General features: G+C 44.1%; 1 pseudogene; it reads right to left on the bottom strand.

The window, feature by feature from the left end:
- Nucleotides 1-12,913: 12,913 nt before the first annotated feature.
- On the bottom strand, nucleotides 12,914-13,031 carry LOC126189179 (5S ribosomal RNA; annotated as a pseudogene).
- Nucleotides 13,032-13,917: the final 886 nt, after the last annotated feature.

Below are 13,917 nucleotides of genomic sequence, written 5' to 3'. Positions count from 1 at the left end.
ACATCTTAGGTCATAAGTCCCCTAGAACTTAGAACTACTTAGACCTAACTAACCTAAGGACATCACACACACCCACGCCCGACGCAGGATTCGAACCCGCGATCGTTGCAGTCCCGCGGTTCCGGACTGCAGCGCCAGAACCGCTAGACCACCGCGGCCGGCCCCTTTGTAATATTTGTTGTCTTAAGTGTCTTTCTGTTCGCCGCATGGCGTGTTTGTTTCAATTACCTTCCGTACTATGCTCTAGCAGTTTCTTCCATGCATAGTGCAAACTTCGTCAAACTACTGTACATTGCATGGCAGTGAGACATCGTGTGAAAGTTACTTTCATACTTAAGTTTTCCGCACCGGTGCATTACCAACTTGACAGTGATTACCTCATGTTCCGCACGCATGTGGACGGATACTGGGATAACGTGCGTCGGTGCTTGTAAAATTTAACTAAACCTCTGATACACAGCTGCATGCTGCTATATCCCACAAAAGGTCCCTTACATACTGTGTGCATACCGCCTGCGATCTCCGGAAGTCATGTCGTCACACCATTTACGTATCAGGATGTAGCAGAGTCGTTGCTCTGAGCACACAACAGTGGCATCGGTCAGACACACTGCTTTCCGTATTGCAGTTAGTGGCTTTGTTCTAAGTCACTGATGGAACTAATCAGTCTGGTCACACTACCTGATTTTAAAGACACTCCTAGAGAAAGTATTGCAGTTAGTGGCTTTGTTCTAAGTCACTGATGGAACTAATCAGTCTGGTCACACTACCTGATTTTAAAGACACTCCTAGAGAAAGTGTAGGAGAAAGGACCACAGTTATAGACTGACATCACCACATTTTTTTCTCTTCAGATATGTTGTTGTCTGCAAGGGACGTTTGTTTTTGTTTAATCCTCTTATCTCTTGTGTCCAGAGAGATACCAAAGGAAGTATAGTTTTTATATAGTAACTTAAGGGGGTTGGCAGGCCCTGAAAATTCGAGTACACTGATGTAACGATTATTAATGTTGTAATATATTGCAACAGTATCCGACAATGAGCTAAAAATAAACAGCAAAGTACAATTTTGGTAAACATTTTTGGAATACAGTGATCGATATACACTCCTGGAAATTGAAATAAGAACACCGTGAATTCATTGTCCCAGGAAGGGGAAACTTTATTGACACATTCCTGGGGTCAGATACATCACATGATCACACTGACAGAACCACAGGCACATAGACACAGGCAACAGAGCATGCACAATGTCGGCACTAGTACAGTGTATATCCACCTTTCGCAGCAATGCAGGCTGCTATTCTCCCATGGAGACGATCGTAGAGATGCTGGATGTAGTCCTGTGGAACGGCTTGCCATGCCATTTCCACCTGGCGCCTCAGTTGGACCAGCGTTCGTGCTGGACGTGCAGACCGCGTGAGACGACGCTTCATCCAGTCCCAAACATGCTCAATGGGGGACAGATGCGGAGATCTTGCTGGCCAGGGTAGTTGACTTACACCTTCTAGAGCACGTTGGGTGGCACGGGATACATGCGGACGTGCATTGTCCTGTTGGAACAGCAAGTTCCCTTGCCGGTCTAGGAATGGTAGAACGATGGGTTCGATGACGGTTTGGATGTACCGTGCACTATTCAGTGTCCCCTCGACGATCACCAGTGGTGTACGGCCAGTGTAGGAGATCGCTCCCCACACCATGATGCCGGGTGTTGGCCCTGTGTGCCTCGGTCGTATGCAGTCCTGATTGTGGCGCTCACCTGCACGGCGCCAAACACGCATACGACCATCATTGGCACCAAGGCAGAAGCGACTCTCATCGCTGAAGACGACACGTCTCCATTCGTCCCTCCATTCACGCCTGTCGCGACACCACTGGAGGCGGGCTGCACGATGTTGGGGCGTGAGCGGAAGACGGCCTAACGGTGTGCGGGACCGTAGCCCAGCTTCATGGAGACGGTTGCGAATGGTCCTCGCCGATACCCCAGGAGCAACAGTGTCCCTAATTTGCTGGGAAGTGGCGGTGCGGTCCCCTACGGCACTGCGTAGGATCCTACGGTCTTGGCCTGCATCCGTGCGTCGCTGTGGTCCGGTCCCAGGTCGACGGCCACGTGCACCTTCCGCCGACCACTGGCGACAACATCGATGTACTGTGGAGACCTCACGCCCCACGTGTTGAGCAATTCGGCAGTACGTCCACCCGGCCTCCCGCATGCCCACTATACGCCCTCGCTCAAAGTCCGTCAACTGCACATACGGTTCACGTCCACGCTGTCGCGGCATGCTACCAGTGTTAAAGACTGCGATGGAGCTCCGTATGCCACGGCAAACTGGCTGACACTGACGGTGGCGGTGCACAAATGCTGCGCAGCTAGCGCCATTCGACGGCCAACACCGCGGTTCCTGGTGTGTCCGCTGTGCCGTGCGTGTGATCATTGCTTGTACAGCCCTCTCGCAGTGTCCGGAGCAAGTATGGTGGGTCTGACACACCGGTGTCAATGTGTTCTTTTTTCCATTTCCAGGAGTGTATTATTATATTTTGACTAAAGTTCAGTCTTGATCATACCTTTTATGTTTCAATGACATAGGTAACCGGTTTCGGTAATTTTTACACAACCTTCATCATACCCATGGCTCCCTTAGAATGGTATGCGGAGCTCTCCTCAGCTGAGGAGAGCTCCGCATACCATCCTAAGGGAGCCATGGGTCTGATGAAGGTTGTGTAAAAATTACCGAAACCGGTTACCTATGTCATTGAAACATAAATGGTATGATCAAGACTGAACTTTAGTCAAAATATAAACAGCGAAGAGACCTGAAGCTTCCATTGCTGTGTAACTAGGGTTCTCATACCAGACTCCGTGGCTACACGCAACAAGAGGACAGGCCTAAGCTGTTAAGGTAAAACAAGCTTCTTTTCGGTCATGCCTTACACGACTTACAGTGCGTGACAAAAAATATAAAGCACTCAGAAAACCTGGCGGAATGTCAATGCAACTTCGTAGACGTACACAACATCGGCCGGTACGTAACTGATTAAAGCTGCAATTATCTCCGACAATTAGAACGGCATCCAGAGTCGTCCATATTGTTCGTGTTTGGTGTTGTGGCCAACGGTCGTAGGGTATGTACGGAGCATCAACGGCGTCAGGTGTTGGGAGTTCACTATGAAGTACAAGAAGATGCCGCGTACTCGTGTCAGTCATTGTCGGCAGCATTTCGCAGAGTTTGGAGGGGATAGCATTTTGGGTCTCCATTTGGCCTGATGATCGAATTGGGCAATATCCAGGTTTGTGGGACACTCGGACTTGACAGTCGCCTATGTTAGAATGCACGTGGCTCTCAAGGCAGGCACATTCTTTGTCAAGTTCCTTGTCGATTTCGTCTGACTACAAGCATTTCGTAACGCTTTCACATCTGTGCCTTTCATCCGTAAAGAAGTAATGAACTCCCTGCAAAATTCTGTGACATCCGGCACCATTGGTCGGAGGCCAGCAGCAGCCAAACTAGGGAACTGCCGACCCAAATGTTGGCAGTCAACACAAAAGAACAAACGACTGTGTTTGGAGTGGTATCGTTACCGGGAAGCACAGACTGCTGGTGAATAACGTAGCGTTGTGTTCAGCGATGGGCCACGGTTCTGACTATATTGTATGACCATCGTCGGCCAGTATGTCGGCCACTTTGGCAGATGTTCCAACATTCCAATGTTTTTCAGAGGCACTACGGTGTTACTCCTGGCATCAGAGTGTGGGCAGCCACCGCGTATGACTTCAAGTCACGGATGTTCGTGATCGAGGGAACTCTGGGGGCATAACGGTACGCCATGGACAGCCTGGGCTCTTACACGACAGGACAATGCTCTTTTTTACTTGGCACGTGGCATGAAATGGAAGTGAAACTGCAGTCACAGCAAGATCCCCAGAACTATCCCCTAGAGAACATGTGTGGAGCCACCCGTCCGTGTAACAGTAACCAGGGTACCAAAAATGAATTACAACACTTTTGGGCCAGGATGTTTTAGGAGAGGATGACGCCCTTCCAAACCGAATCAGTGCATCTCGTATAGGCCAAACCAAGTGCAACTTCATACTGATAAATGAACTCCTACTGCCTGGCTCCTTGTAAATTCGACTCGATTGAAACAGCGCTCACATATTCACTCAACCAGTGACATGTCATTTCTTCCTCTCCTTCTGGGGCTTCAATTTTTTTGTCAGGCAGTGTAGAAACAAGGTACTGTACAAGTGGTGTAAATGGAACTACACGCTAACTTGCACCGTATCAGGAGCATAGGAAAACTATTTCAGATGTTTCCACGATTCATGTTTAAGTAAACAACTTTAGTAGGAACAAATGGACGGTCGAAAGGCATGATACAGTGAGGGGGCCGGTGTGGGAGCCACGCTTGGAGCTGTTCTCAGAGCAGAACAGAGCAGGCAGTTACAGTATATGCCGTTACATAAAAAAAGAACTTAGTTGCTTCTATATCCCGGTATGGTACAAGGGTTAAAGTATTAAACATACAAAAAATTATTGTATCCATCAGCGCACTAACATTTACCGAAAACCAACCGTTTACAAAATTGCGGTAGTGGAACGCCCTATGTGACTCTCCCTGTATACGAACATTTGTGGAATTCTCATCCAGTTTCGTGATAAAATCCACTAGCTGCTTATCTCAAAACACCTGTGACCCTCTCACACCTTTAAAACTTTGATTCTGAAGCTATCGGATGTCTTTGAAGACTACTTAGTAGTCACAGTGAGCTGTGTGATGACTAACAATACTTTCACAGCGTTTCCCTGAAACCTTTAGGCGAGGTTTGCGTGACTGCACTCGACCTTCGGCGGCGAGGACGTCGAGGGGAGAGACAGACAGAGCCCCACGCACGCCCGTCCCGATATTTCACCCCCACGAGCGGCTCGCTGCCTCCCCAACTTCCTGCTCATTCTCACATAGCCTGCCCTACCCGTCTCACATTCCTACCCTTAATTATCCGCCTTCTTCATTAGCCGACTACGGAGAATTTTCATTCCGGACGCCAGTCGCCCTCTCGACCTTTCATCACCCCGCGCGAGGCCACATTTCAGAGCCCCGCAGGAATCCGTATCAACAGAGTTCTGCTAGCCACGCTGATCAGTAACCTCGTTAAGGTGCACAATTCCAATGAAGATTTCGGTACAACGCTGTGCGCCATCGAATACGCCCAAAATAAAAACGTGAAAACGTAAACAAACAGTACTATGGGAGACAAGGTGAAGTCCTAAGTTTATTTTTAATTTCGTATGTATTTGATTATGCTGTAATTGATTGCAACACCACCATGGCATTATTGCGATCTAAAGATAATATTTGTGACCATAAATTTGCATTTCTACTATAATAATTGGATGATTTTTGTCAGTTTAGTAACTACCAGTAAAGTGTCGAACTCCCACTCATGAAATGCCTTCAGACTTCTGATTACCTGTGGTGTTAATGTGCTAAGTATTTGACGTTACACTTTTAAGAGAGAAAAAGATCAGAAAAGGTCTGAAAATATTTTAAAGTTTGTTAGAAGTCACTCATTATCGTCGTGTATAGTCTGGTTTAGCTATTTGCGTATCTCATTGTTTTTGGCGTCATAGCTCCTGAATTATGTATCGTAAAGTGGTGCACTTCTGCAGGTACATTTATTGGTATATGTGAATAGTGCGTCCAATATGTGTTGCGAATACAGTTGGTAGCAAAGAGGTACTAAATTAAAGTGTCATATCTGATGCGGCAGTCTTACTGCTAAAACAACTAAACTGTGGTGAGCTATAAACGTTTTACGTATCGCCATTTAGTGTGTGTGTGGGAGGGGAGAAGTGGAGAACCAGAAAAAGTTTCATGAAAGTTTGCAGATATGTGTGTAAAGTTTGGTCCTTGTCACTAAGTTATGTCAGTCTAAATACTGAATAAATATAGTCTGGGTATTTGCGCGCGGTTTGTTACGCTTCCTCAAGACACATAGATAGTTTCTAATTCGAAACTTTGAGTTACGGTTTTAAATCTTTAGAGTAATGTTGTACCTGTTAATGACTTAGTCTAAAATGTAAAATGCTGTTATAATACAGTCTTGTTCTTCTACTTCTTGGGCCATTCCCCGAAGCGGCACAGAATCGGCATGTCTGGCACGGTCAGTTTTAAAGGGATGAACGGATGCCCTTCCTACAGCCACTTTTAAACTCGGTCTATAATAACATTAAATACTGAAAATTAATTTTTTGTGGCTCTGGAAGCAGTTACATAGGCAGCCTGGAACTGAGACTTGGTGCAACGAACCGGAATATTCGTTCTGCAATACAGGTTAAGAAAACCAGGAGAAGCACGGTTGAGAGTAGCATCTCCGAAAGAACTACTGTTCGTAATTTGTCATAGTCAAACGTTTCTCCTTTGACCAAATACCCATTCCCAAATACACTGTGAAAAGTGATTATTATCAAAACAGAAAAAGGAAATCAACTTAAGAGCATTCTTACGCCATTCGTTACTTTTCTTCTTATTTAGCAGATGTGTCTTACGACAGTTATCCACAGAGCGTTCTACACTTTCCGTAATCGTGTGTGTCGTCGTCCTCACCCTGATGGTAACTCATCTAGGACTACATCACCTAGGACTGCAAGCTTTCTTCCTCAATTATTACCGGATTCTTTTCGCTGATGACTCTTCGCAGTAGACAGTTCTTCACACAATTTCTACTAACCAAAATTATTTCACGTGTGCAATTTAAAACAGCAGGTTCTCCTCCCGGGTTTTGTAAAGCATTTTACTTCCGTCCCTTTTAGTTCAGTATTTAAGGTACGTAGTTATTTAACTACATCTGTGCAAAAAAGACTTTTTAAAAAATCATAATATTTTTCTTCAGTTTTTTGAGTGCACATGATTCACCGAATATAAGCATCGTCGGGCCCAGTTAGTACTTGGTTGAGTGACCATTTGACTATGCCAGGTGCCATTAGCCCAGGGACACCAAAGTCACCGAAGTAGCGTCCCACCTGGTGCGTGGGTCATGCGACATATAGATGTTTTACTTTCTGTTTATTGCACACACGTTCAAATTCCCATATTCTGACATTCTAAGTTCCAAAACACATATTGGTTTGGCAATTGTTGTCACAGCAATTTTTTACAAAGTTTTTCTTTAGTCGATGCTCGTTCAGTCTTTCTCCAAACTGTAGGTTCTCTAATTCTGCTAACACTGTTCCAATACCTGCATTCTTAATCATCATAAACCTTTCTCTTCCGTTAATAAACGTCCCACATTTTTATCACCATCTTGCTAACACGTGGCTCGTTTCGGCTCTTTAGGCGTACGTGCGTGTATTCAGCGATACCTATTTGTAGTAAGTTACCCTCAGTCGCTCCACCTGGTTAACCCTTCTATTACGATCTTAATTTTGACAGTGGTAACTGTTAACACGCGATCTGCCAGCGTATTCCTGTTCTCCTTTACACGCATTTTTTCTCTTATTCGAGTTGCTCTCCAGTTTTTGCTGATTTATTTCATAAAAGTGTTCCCTATTAGTCCTATTACTTTTATTATGTTATTTGTCAACATATTTTCGTTCAGCTTCATACACGCTCTGCAAATCTTAATCTTATCTTCCGCATCATGCTTGAAACTGGTTTATATACTTCCAAGTGGCTACTGTGTTAATCTATGTACCTAAACATCACCTTATTTTTCTTGCCATCGCCATTGCTCAAAAAGTTTAGTTCCCCTCTCCTCCTGCCGTATAGTAGCTCCCGCGACGTAGGTGACCGTTTTTTCGCACATGAGACAACGGTTCTGATTATTGATGTATGTTTTGTAAGTCTACCTTTCTCCCATAGCGGTATGGTTTTACTTCTTTAGGCGACAGGTACAATATTCAAAGCTGAAGTTGACGATGGGCTAGAATACAAAATCATTCAATGTTCAAAGGTAACACCGTGTCGCTGCTAAAAAAACGATAAATTCTGAATCGTTCTGGCAGATTAAAACTGTGTGCCGGGCCGAGATTCGAACTCGGGACCTTTGCCTTTCGCGGTCACTTGTCCGCGAAAGGAAAGGTCCCGAGTTCGAGTCTCGGTACGGCACACAGTTTTAATCTGTGCCAGGAAGTTTCATATCAGTACACACTCCGCTGTAGAGTGAAAATTTCATTCTAGAAACAACCCCAAGGCTGTGGCTAAGCCATGTCTCCGCAATATCCTTTCTTCCAGGAGTGCTAGTTTTGCAAGGTTCGCAGGAGAGCTTCTGTGAAGTTTGGACGGTAGGAAACGAAGCACTGGCGGAATTAAAGCTGTGAGGACGGGGCGTGAGTCGTGCTTGGGTAACTCAGTCGGAAGAGCACTTGCCAGCGAAAGGCAAAGGCCCCGAGTTCGAGTCTGGGTCCGGCACACAGTTTTAATCTGCCAGGAACTTTCATATCAGCGCACACTCCGCTGTAGAGTGAAAATTTCATTCTAGAAATTCTGAATCGTCTGCCGCATTTAGAATCAGGTCTGTCTTATACATGAAGTAAAATACTAAATACAAATCTGCTTCTTCTCAGTTCACAAGCGAGTTCATTAAAGAAGCGCCCATTAGTTGCCTTATAATTTTAAACTTCAGTGTTACGCTATCTTGTAATTAGATGACAGTGGAGTTCACTTAAAATGTCCAGCAATTACACACACACACATGGCGCTCTAAATTCCCATTACAAACTTTTAGGACTTCTAGAGGACACTGAGTAGACAATATTTGGATCTGGAACCCATGTCCGGAAACGTGCCGTTTGAAAACGTGTTTGCTAGGTAAGTATGCAGCAGGGTAGTCACGGTGGTGGGTGCCTACAACTGATGTGCTGATGTCATTGGACAACTATCCTATCTTTCTGACATGGTTCTGTGAGAGTGCAATATGGATAATTGCACGTTAGGAGAATACACGATCCTTCTGTATGGCGAAGCACACAGTAACGGGATAGCTGCTCATCGTCTTTACCAAGATCGTTATCCACAATGTCCGACTGCATCGCATACGCTTTTCGCCACAGTTATGCAACTGCTTCGAAAAAATCAGCTTGGGTGACCGTGGTGCTCTAAGGAGAAACCGCACACCCGAATTGGAAGATGCCGCACTGCATCACGTTGAAGAAAACGACATCGTTCGTAGCTACAATGTGTGCACCGAACTTGGTGATCTTCATATCGAACCTTACTTGTAGTGGATCAGAATTCTAACCCTGCTTTCAAAAGGATGAGTTTGAGTATAAACTACAGTGTTTGTGAAAACTGATTCAGTTTTGTTTCGTTGATTACTAATGAGTGGAATTGTAAAAAAAGTGATGTGATGGGTAACGCCTGATAAAGTACTTGTCAAAGTGGTCGAGTTTTGGAGTGATTGTAGCACAGGAACGGAACGTTTCCGGACCTGGGTTCCAGTTCAAAATACTTTATATTCAGTCCTTCTGGTGTCTGTAACGGGAATTTTCGATATAACAAAAATTTTTGTATGGTGTAAGGTAACTCATTTCTGTCCGATCCGCCTGCTTCAAAATAAGTATTTTGCGAATCATCATACGAATATAAATTAGGTAGGCCTACAACTTAACCAGCCCCACTTTCCTGCAGTAACTTCGTACAAACTGTTTCGTAGAACAACACCTGATTTTCTGCTTTGTTATTTCAGTGACGTTGCTCTTGACATTTAACAAGAATCACAGCTTCACTTAGCTGTACAAATTTATTAAACATCCAGTCTCACAACGTTTCGAGATAAATATTTGTTCTTACAACACGAAGACGTATTCGTACTGAATTGTTGAGTGAGGTCTCCTTCACCATAATATTATCGTGTATTTGGCCCCCGACTCTCTGTACATCATGCAATACACCGTAATAAAATCACGAAAAAAAGAACCATCACAACTGAGGATAATTACTTGAGGTCTAAACATTATGTGGAAAAAAATTATTCGTACTATTTGTCAGTAGTTACCTCGTACACTGTTTTATTTTTATATATTTATATCGTTAGCTTGCCATCTAAGAAGAACTACAAATTTATCTATTGTGAGAGCTATTCACATAACTTTTTTTGTCTAAGCCAGATGTTTTTCATCAGTGAAGAGTGTGTAGTATCTTGTTCATCAGATCTGTTGCACCAGTTTTCCGTTTGCTGTCTCGGAAACCTCTAAATTCGCTTATAAATGTTTTGAAGATTTATCGGTTTTGTCTCTTCTGATTTTGTGACCATTTCATCCATATCCCTATCGGTGAAAATGTTCCAAGGTATTCTTGTTTGCAGTTTCGAGTCAATGGCGTTGAAGATAAATTTCGTATATTTGTATTGAATCATTCTTCGTATGTGGCCATTATACTGATATCCGCATTGCTACTGATTTTTCCAGTTTTGGACACATTTCTTGTTCAGCTTTTCAGATTTCATCCCACTTTTTTTATAATTTGGATCGTGTATATGATTGAAAGGCTCTCTCATTTTTGATTCAACTTAAGCTAGTACATATTTCTCAGACGGAATAAGACAGATGTATGTAGATTTACAAACCTTATGAGACAGCTTTATTACCGAATTTTGGCGTGTATGAAAAAGGTTGTTTTTTATTTTCAAATGTTTCATATAGTCTGCGAACCATTTCCAATGTTATGGCCGTTTCTCCAGGGCCACGTATTTAAAGTTATTCACATAGTTCTGTGGGCTGTAATAATCTGGATATTTGGCTTATTTCTATTTTCCAATATAGTTCGTTGCGTTTCTTGTTTCAGGAGATATATTCCATGATTGTTCCTAACTTTTTGCCGTAATATTTTGCTTTTTTTGCGAATGAGCCCATTTAGCTTACTACTTAGAAATATTTCTTTCTTCTCTAGCTCCCTTCAGACTAGGTAACCCCAGTCTCTTTCCTCGCTTTTTCTTCCTGGTCATCTCGCAACAGCTGATCTTTAGCTCGAAAAATTACCATGTGTGGACATCCTTTGTGTATTATTTCCTAATTTTACATTATTCTTTATTTCTCCAATCCATTTCTGGGTATATGTATACGTTTTACTCATGGTTATCTAGTGTCACTGGGAATGCCTGTTTACTACTTGATTTCGTGATCGCTACCTCGTGGGCGTACCAGAGACTTTTCCTACAGTTGTTTGTAGCACTTCAATACTTTATACAGGGTAGCGCAAAACAGGTGATAGAAAGTTTTTGTGTAATACAGTATAATGTGAGATGATACATTCTTGCTTTCGTATTTATGTGCAGTAGACAACCTGAAAATGAATACAGAGGGTTTTCAAAATGCTTCACTCTGCAACATTGAGTGGGTACAATCTTAAACTGAATTTCGTAATGACTTTCTGGAAAAAAATTATCTTAGAGTGCCTGAAGCTCTCCGGAAATTCGAGTAACGACATCTTGGGCTGTTACAGATACATCTTAGATGACTCTTTCCTTGAGATAACTCATTGAGAAAAAAACACACCGGTTGAGGTCGGGGCTCTGAGGTGCTATTCCACACCATCTCCAGTGAATGTTAAAGTGTTCAGGGCAACGGTCTGATCTCTGGATGTCTCCTGAAAGAAGTCAAAGATGTTCGCAGTATGATGTTGACGACCTTCGTCCTGCATGAAGCAGCAGTTTCGCAGCACTCGGCCAAACCATGCAGCCGGTACAAATTCATGTTTCAGCATCTATCTCTACTTGCCCACTCTAACAGGACCGTCAGTAAAATTGGCCCAATAATGCACGGTGCGCTAATTTGGCAGCAAACAGTGACGCCTTTTGATGAGGGGGCGCAACAACTTGGACGTCTTGAATCTCTCAGTAGCCCAGCGGCGCCAATTTTTCTTTCTTTCTTTCTTTGTTTCTGTAAATTTTTTTACGGTCTGATGGAGATGGAAGTGTACCTTTTCACTAAACCAGTACTCACTGTTCCATTTTAAAGGCCTCAATCATCCCATTTCTAAAAGAATACCGCCGCTCCAAATACCAGTCATCAAAGGACTGGCTCCGTTGAATTTTTTGAGGAAAATGTTAAATTTCTCCTTCGTTATCCTCTGGAGACTCTGTCGTGACATCGTTCTGTGTTGCATGTCTCGTTGATGTAGTGGGCTCCTCGCTTAATAGTACTGTCACTCGTTCCACATTCTCCAGGCTTACAACTGAGGCTGGTCGTCCTGACATACCCCTCTTGAAACCAAGTAGGGAAGGGTTATTTTCAGAATATTCTAACAATCTGTTAAAAAAAGCTGTAAAAACATTACACAAAATCAGTATCAGAGAACAAAAATAGCTCTGAGCACTATGAGACTTAACTTTTAAGGTCATCAGTCACCTAGAACTTAGAACTACTTAAACCTAACTAACCTAAGGACATCACACACACCCATGCCCGAGGCAGGATTCGAACCTGCGACCGTAGCGGTCACGCGGTTCCAGACTGTAGCGCCTTTAACCGCTTGGCCACACTGAGTATCAGAGAACGCTTAGATGTTGTCACAACAGTTTGACCTCAGCTTCGGTACTGTAATTTCCCCGGAAAGTGGTCACTCCGGATTGTGCCGTCCTTGGGCATAATAGCCAGTGAGGGAGCGTCTAATCACCACTATACGTCCACAATTCGCATAAAATGTCGTTGAGATCAAGAAACGCTGGGTGAGCTATAGAATATTCAGAACTACAATTCAACAATATCACAAAAAAAGCACTCCGTCTTCAGGCTACGAGTGGTCTACTGTGACCATCCGACCGCCGTGTCGTCCTCAGTGGAGGATGCTGATAGGAGGGGCGTGGGGTCAGCAGACCGCTCTTCCGGTCGTTATGATGGTATTCTTCACCGAAGCCGGTACTATTCGGTTGAGTAGCTCCTCAATTGGCATCACGAGGCTGAGTGTACCCCGGAAAATGGCAACAGTGCATGGCGGCCTGGCTGGTCACCCATCCAAGTGCCGATCACGTCCGACAGCGCTTAACTTCGGTGATCTCACGGGAACCGGTGTATCCACTGCGGCAAGGCCGTTGCCACAACAATATCACAATGAGGAAACAATTAAATCGCAGTAGAGAAATACTTTATAACACCTATTTTGTGCCACCCTAAACGTGCTTCTCTCTTTAAAATAAATGTTTCTGAAGTGTAAAGACGTTCTGGTGCAAGAGCAGAATGCTGATGTTTGAGTATAAAGATTGTGTAGATACACTTTTTTAGATACAAGTCTGGCCATTAAAAAGACAGCACCATGATAGGAGCAGGCAACAAAGTCCAATCAGCATTAAATGTGCTACGTGCAGGGATATGCACATGCTTAGCATTTCTGCGCAATGGCAGAGAGTACGTTAGCTGTAGATCCACGTGTGTCCTTTATACCATGAAAGATTTATCATTGAGAGATCGCGTTTCAGTGCTGGTTGCTTGTGCCAGGATCGTGCTATGTTCCGTGTACGAAAGAGAAACGTCTTCCAGTATCTGTCACAATTCGACGTTGGCTATAACGTAGGTAGTCGGGTTTGCAGTTTAACGTATTCCACAGTATTGCTACTCGCGGTGAACAGAATCCCATGAATGGCATGAAAGGGGTGCCAGAGGGCTATGCGCTATTCGCAACGCCGCGCAGAATCTCAATGGCTCCACGCCTCAGGCGCCTAACAGAACAGACATACTGTTCGCTTGGCCCTCCAGGATTTTATAGCCACATTGAGTACTTTGAGTCAGCAAATGAACTTGTTTGCAGCCACAGATATAACCACACGGAGAGAGCGGCTGTATCAGGAGCACCACAGACCATCAGCACGGTGACCATTTTTGTGGCTGCCCTCGATGAGGCAGCATAGAGACGTGGCCCGACAATGCTGCATCCATCGTCATCACTGTAGATAGAAGTGACACCACGTTATCACTCACGACGAATC

The sequence above is a fragment of the Schistocerca cancellata genome, chromosome 5 (genome assembly GCF_023864275.1).
Source record: "Schistocerca cancellata isolate TAMUIC-IGC-003103 chromosome 5, iqSchCanc2.1, whole genome shotgun sequence".
In the NCBI taxonomy this organism is placed as follows: Eukaryota; Metazoa; Arthropoda; class Insecta; order Orthoptera; family Acrididae; genus Schistocerca; species Schistocerca cancellata.
Note: the sequence above shows the minus strand (reverse complement) of the source record. Positions and strands in the feature narration are given on the sequence as shown.